The 7669-nt window shown below is 29.6% G+C and overlaps 1 protein-coding gene across 1 annotated transcript in view; it reads left to right on the top strand.

Moving 5' to 3' along the window:
* LOC105622244 overlaps positions 1–7669 on the top strand; it is a 72014-nt gene that overhangs the window by 24403 nt on the left and 39942 nt on the right. The window lies entirely within an intron of this gene.

The raw sequence follows: 7669 nt of genomic DNA, 5'->3' as shown, positions 1-7669 counted from the left end.
CGAAAGAAAAAATGTATGTTGTTGTATGAAATTGCTGATGATGTGCACTGATTAATGTTGACAGATGTCAAATACATACAAAAAAGTGTATTGTGCCCAGAGTAGCTTTGTACGCTCACTAATGCCACCTATGAGCAAACAGCGGATTTAAGCTTATACACTTGGTTATCTCCGATCTACTATCATGTATTGAATAATCCGAATCAGATTGATACTAGGATTTCCAAATCTCGGATTTCCAAAATACTCAATATCAATTGTCTGTCCAATTCTTATCATTCCAACAATCATTTTAACATTAAAATAGATCCTATTGAATTTATTGAAACAATATCGAAGTCTTCATTATTTAACATCAAAGAAGGTTGATTCATAAATTTATCTTTTACAATTTCTGATTCAATTCCTGAAAAAGTTCAATATTTGTTACAATTAGAGGAAAACTTCGCGTTACTTTCATTAAATAAAAAAGAACATTATTAGAATTTATTAAAAATATAGAAAATAATTTTAAGAAAATTAATGACTCAATTTCTTTTCTGAGTTTATCTTTCAATTTCTGACTTGATTCACATCTAATCATCTAATTATATTGGAATCAGTTCCATATAATGAAATATCAACAAGAGTATTACATCTTCTAAAGCTCTACATTATCTGTTGTTTAAATTATGCATTGTAAAATTTTAAAGACGACTACGTAATGATTTAGTTGAATTAATTTTTTTAAATGTATTGTTTGTGTAATTGGATTCAAAGTTGATTGTATATTTTGTACGTTACCAATTTAATAAAATTGATTTTTCTCCAGTAAATTGCATATTATCATCCTATGCAGTAAATATTGTAGGGTTGTAATCATTAATATCTTTTTCTTTACATGGAAGACAATCTATTTTTAAACTTTTTCTACCAGCAATTGAGACTATTAAATTCTTTAATATTAATAATATTATATTTGTGACTGGACGTGGAAATCCGAATCTAGTAATCCCACTTTTACATTTTTTGCTCGTAAACAATAACTATTGTGAACAACTATTGTGAATTTATTACTCTGGAAACAGGATGCATTGAAACTGATCATTTTCATCAAACGGATATAAGTCTGAAAAACATAACAGATCTAATATTTTATATCAATTATCTATTGGTAAATCCTGTATTTTTAACATTTGATATAAAGCTTGGACTCTCATTTATTTTTTTTTCGTATGTAAGATAAATAATAAATAAGATAAAAAATAAATTGTTCGTAATACGTTTCCGGATCATTAATTTGTGTTAATAATGCAACATGTTGAACTGAATCATTTAATTGATATTCAGTACATAATTCTTCAGTTAATAAATTTTTATTCGAAATTGGTAATTAAATTTGTGCATATATTATGTTTTTTTAATCATGTTAGTACGTCATACAATTTTTTAACATCTATTAAATTTTCACATACTATTTTGTTAGGACACTACGAATTAAAATGTATAATTCATGATTACAATTTATTATTTTTGTTAGCGAATAAATTTTGTTTATTGTTTCCTCTATCAGTAATAGTAAATGAAATATTCTGCCTTTAACTTTTTTATGAATATATGTGGGTTTTCTCTGATATTATTCTGATTTTTTTGTATTATTTGAAAAGCTTTGGCTCTTTGCATTAAAATCTTTTCATAATTATTTAATTATTTAATGTAGTCAGGTATTTTATTAACGTACATATTATTTAAAATATACGTTGGCGTAAGAAATCAATACAAAAACACATTAAACAATATTTACAAATATAAAATGGATTTGTTAAATTGATATTTAAATAATTTATCAGTTTTATAATTTATCAATTTATCAATATTGGCGAACAGGGCTTTCTAAATTCTGTTCCCTCAATAATATTTCTTTGAAAATACAAATATTTTTATATCACAAACATACGAATCGTGATGTATCCATTATCCGTTTAATTAAAAAAATAAAAGCTGACGAATATTTTACATATTTCATCCTTATTTAGGTATACATTCCTTACGTGTAGTTTTCATAACTTGTTTTTAGAATTTGTACATTTCCAAGATATAATGCTTCATCTAATTATAAAAGTTTTTGTAATAATATTGTAAACAACGTGTGAGTCTCTGCATATTTTTTACTGTAAGATAATGTAGTGACAAAAAATATAATGCTAACAATTTAGATTTACATAATTGATGGTCTATGTATGCTTGTGAATGCTAGCTTTCCCGATTATTTAACTATACATACACCTATTGATTTGATAAACTTTGGAACATTTCTTATTGTTGAACAATTAGATATTGTAATGAGAAATTTTTTGAAGAGATTAATTAAGAATACATCGTTTCCTTTACATAGAAATCTACATTTCCATGCTATATTTTTCTGTTTATTGTGTTCGCTTTATTGGTGTTAATGTTAGTAATCTATCCATTTTCATTCATTATATTTAGAAACAGTTATTAGAAACGGTTCAGTAATGTTATATATTTATAACTAATTTCAAAAAAGTATGATTCAGTGGAAGATGTATGTACATATTCCACATAAAACTTCATTATAATTATTAAGAATTATATCAGTAGAATATTTCATAGTGCGATCTAATAATACAATTGTTATTTTAAACATTGACAAAGCTTTTCTTAGAATACCTATAATTATTATAATTATTTCTTGCATGTATGCACCATTTTATTACTTGTTCAGCTTGTATTTTTCTTGTCATTTTTATTGTCTTTATATTTTTTAAAAAATAGAAGATTTTAATATATTTTTCTAATGACTATAATTTCTATTTTATTGGCTTTCACATACATTCGTTTATACTTCCAATTAATCCAATTTCTTTTGTTACATTCTTATGTAATTTTTATGATTTTTATAATATATATGATTACACATTTTCTTGTTTTTTATATTTTATTTAAAAAATTTTTATTTTAATAATTTTATTGAGTGTAACTATTAACATTAAATACAAATAAAGACAGATAGAATACAATAATATTCGATATCAGCTACACAACAATAAACGGAACGACAGCTAAGCAGCTGATTTGAAGTCGTATGAGAATATCAGAGTACATTTTAATATTTCGAAATACAGGCAGTCTAATACAAATAATACAATTAGTTTTACCAATATATAAAGTGTATAAGAGAGAGCAAGATTCAATAGAGAAAAGTGAATAATAACATAATTATTCATTCTAAATAGTTGGATAAAATATACAAACATTAATTTAAGTTATAATTTAAGCCGAACATATCGGATTATTTCCGAAATGCAGAGAAAGGCGAAAAAGAGAGTAAAGCAGAGCATTATAAAATTTCATCGGAATGTAAGAAAAGACATTCTGAAATTTAAACATGTGATGACTAGGACATGAAAATTGATGACGGGTATCAGAAAGAATGTTAGAATGAGAATCAACATTAAAACGAATTAGTTCACGATATCTGGGAGTGCGAAGAATAAGTCAGACAATATAAATGGATTATAAAGCATTCAAAAATATACAGCCAGAGCATTGAAAAGGAATAATATGATCATATTTTTTAACAGGAAAAACGAAGATAAGAATTTTTTTGATTAATTGTACTCGAAGGTAATATTGTTTAAGACGGGATACAATGTCAACATAATCAAAGTGATATAACTAGATTGTGTAAACATGCAATTTTTGAGAGACCAATATAATGTGGCGCAAAGGATAATTTAAGACGAGAATATGCAAACCTGCGTTTAGCAATAACATGATGTTCGAATAACCATGATGAATCAATGTGCAAGCCAATTTTGATTCGAGCTGGGAGTTAAAGGAACATTTAGAATAGAGACATCAAAGACAGGAAGGTGGGAAAGTAAGGAAGACAAGTCTGCAATTAGAAATAAAAATTTGGAAGGATTTAAATGAAGTCCATTTGATGTCGACCATTCGACAATTTGTTAAAAGTCATTATTTAGTTGTGCCTGCAACTGATGAAGCTTCAGAGAGTTTGAAAAAATGAAGAGCAGAATCATCGGCACACATGTAAAGCCTGGAGATGATCACTAAAGAGGATAAGAGAATAAGCAACGAATAAATTAAATGATAGAAGATCAAGAATAAAACTGAGAAAATCTTGGATATTAAGGAAAAATTAGAAGAGAGATTATAAAGAACTTGCTGAGAGTTATTGGAGAGGTAAGAGCGTAGAGAGAAGTAATAAAAGGCCATAATAACGTAACTTAACAGCTCACATTTGACTGTACCTTTAGAAAAATCCAAAGCTACAAGAGTCAATAAATTATTCATTATCAAAAGATTATAAAACAGAATTTGATAAATGAAAAAAAGAAGTACTGTGATGTTTACGAAAGCCTGATTGACATTCAGGAATTATATTATTTATATAAAAGAAATGGCTCATTTGGCATAAAATGGAAATGGCATAAAAATGATACGCTCAAGAATTTTTAAGTGAAAAGGAGGAAGAATATCGGATGAAAAGACAAAGAAAAAGAAGGATTGTCTTTGAGAGAGGAATAACTATTGCTTCCAAGCTGTAGGAAAAATCCCTTTAGTTAGGCATGAATTAAGAATAAATAGTAAGAATAAATAATAGTATGGCTCAAGGCAACAAAAGTAGAAAGAAGTAACATATGTCCTGAGAAATCATAGGGCCCGGAGGAAATAAATTTTACAGTTTTAAGTATATCGTAGAAATCAATTGTATTAATTGGAGAGGGAGAAACTTGTTTGAAATGAGAGATTGAGAAAGAAGAAAATGATTAATAACGGAAGGGGAGATTCCTTCACACACGATGAAGAAGGAAGAGATTGTAAAAAATAATTATTTAAATTGTTAGAATTAAGGAAGTTTTCAGAAATGATAGAGGAGCTATAACTATTCAGAGGTAACTACCAGAGATGCTAAATTTTTCCAGAAATCACGAGGATAGCGCTTGAGTAAGGAGGAGCCCAGAAAGAATTGTTTTTTATGCCTAATTGCAGAGGACACTAGATTACGCAATTTCTTATAAAGTAACCAATTTTCATTAGAGTTGTTATTAATATATCTATTTGATTAGATTTCTAATTTTTATGAGCTTGCGAATCGCAAAACTCAGTGAACCACGGAGTTTTCAAAATAGAAGATTTGTAGGTGAGCGGAGCAGGACAATCAAAAACTTAATAAATTAGGCAATTTTGCAGAAAAAATGAAACCATATCATCAATATTATTCATAGCAAAAATTTGTGACCCATCAATTTTATTAATGCATCAATTAATTCATGCTCTCTAACGCTTCATTCAAGATTGAGCCCGGCAGAGCCTCATACGAGAGTTACGATGTGGCTTTACAATATTTTAATATGCATAGATTACACGATGGTCGCTACGTCAATCTCATCACAAACGCTCAATCGTGACTTGTAAATCAAGAAATAAAAAAATTAAAAAAGATACCCAATTATTTGTTGTTCTTGTAAGAGTATTAATTATCTGTTTCAGCGAGTATAATGATATTGTATATAATGCGCATGAATCTCTTATGGATTTAAAAGATTTATATTAAGATCGTCTATATAAATAATGCAGTCTGTGCTATAATAAACACAAAACAAACATGCTTTAAAGGCATGCATTTCCAAATCGACATTCTGAGGAGGATGACAGAAAAATAGACAGAAAAAATTGTTAACCGCTTTTTATAGAAGTGTACAATTAACAATTTCAATAGCGAAATTTGCAAGAGGGATGCGTAGACCAGGGGTGAATAAAGCAGTGAGCTACTTATATATAATGCGACGCTGCCACTCTGTAAGTCATAGACTTTCTCAACTACGAGATAATAACCCTCAATAGCATAAATAAAATCATCTCTTTCACGAAACCACGTCTCAGAGAGACCTAGAATATCAAGCTTGTGAAGACAGATTAAATCATTTACATACGTGAAATGTGGCGCAAGAGATCTTATATTTATACAATATATGGGCAATGCAGAAATTGTCTGACGCACATTTAAAGGCAGATTAAGCGAGGAGTTGATTAAATTAGGTAAGGAATTTTCTGAAACTAGAGACAATCTATCAGACGGAAAGAATGAAGTGGATAAAAATAATAATGGAGAGAAAACAGGAATTCGAGAGAAAAGAGAAGATAAAGCGTTAACAGAGGAATAGTTATTATGTTAGAAAGTCGGTATAATTGTACCGTCGGAATAATTGTTGCAGAGAAACGAGATCGAGTGGCAGCAAGTAAAAGCACATCAGGATGAGCTGCAGCGATTGTTGTCTTGATAAAAGATTTCAAAGACAAATATGTTCGAGGCATAGAATTATCAGATTTCTTATAATAGACTACGACGCGCCTCACATTATAAAAATGGGTGAGAGTTCTATAGCCTCTTTCAAAACAAGTATTTTAGAAGCAATAGATCGCTCGTATACCAAAACTCTGTCAGAAAGTTATGATTCTCTAATGTCACGTGCATTGAAACCGCGCTTACGACAAACTGCAGCAAGCAACTCATTTCTTTTGATTATTGATATAAATCTGACAACAAACATCCTAGACGAAGCAGAGCTCCTACTCAGTCTTACCATATTAGCAATATCACCCGGCGAAAGCGACATATCTAGATGAGAGGTCAAAGCTGATAATAAATCCAGACAATTCTCATCACGAGAGACAGGAAAACCAAAAATGAGTTCGTATCACGCTGTGAGAGCTCAAAATTTCTCATGCGAGTTTTCAGATCTATTGTTAGCGACGACGAAAAAAGCTTGTTAATCGGTGGAGTCTTCATGGATAATGTAACGTTCCTCAAGGGCAATCCTCACCATCAAGGAGATCCTACAAATCCATCAACAGCCGAACTCACTCTATCAGGAAGAGGCAACATCATCTTCAAGATCACGTATATCTAAAGAGAGAGTCTCAAGTCTATTTCCAAGATCATCCATCGAATTGAGCTTAGCCTAGCTTTGTATGCTATAAATCCAAATCTAGTCTTTAACGAACCAAGCCCAATAGCAAAACCAGACATCCTGTTACCAAGATTAGCAAGTGCGCGCTAATAAATATCTTTAAGAAGATGAACTGTCGATACACCAGAATTGGCAGAACATCCAGTAGCCGCATTGTCACCAATAACACTGCAATTAGCAGGAGACGAGGCGTTATCTGCAGAAAGAACACATATGACTGCGTAAAAATCGCTGAGAACAACCAGATTAACTCAATATTCTATTGTTGCTTTGTGACGAGAGGAATAAGGAATTACGATGAAATAATAATATTTATAGGCAGTTTAAAAAATAAGATAGCAATAGGAAAAGATAACAATAGGAAAAGAAAAGGATAACAATAACAAGCGTTATTTAATTTGAAATATATAAGTAAATAGAGGATAAAGAACAAAGTAAAGAAATTATATTGATATATATATATATATATATATATATATGTATGTATGTACATACATAGCATTCTAAAAAAGAAGACAAATCGAACAATTTCTTTAAATAAAATGAAAAATTAAAATTACAAAAAATCTTTTAGATGGCACGTTGGGGGACTCCCTCGTCGGGCACTAATTGTTACAATATACTCCCTCACTAGCTTATTCTTGGTAGAAGTATCGCTAATATAGCGCTGT

Source organism: Atta cephalotes (genome assembly GCF_000143395.1).
Source record: "Atta cephalotes unplaced genomic scaffold scaffold00042, whole genome shotgun sequence".
In the NCBI taxonomy this organism is placed as follows: domain Eukaryota; kingdom Metazoa; phylum Arthropoda; class Insecta; order Hymenoptera; family Formicidae; genus Atta; species Atta cephalotes.
The sequence above is the reverse complement of the archived record's forward strand: the minus strand, read 5'-3'. Positions and strand labels throughout refer to the sequence as shown.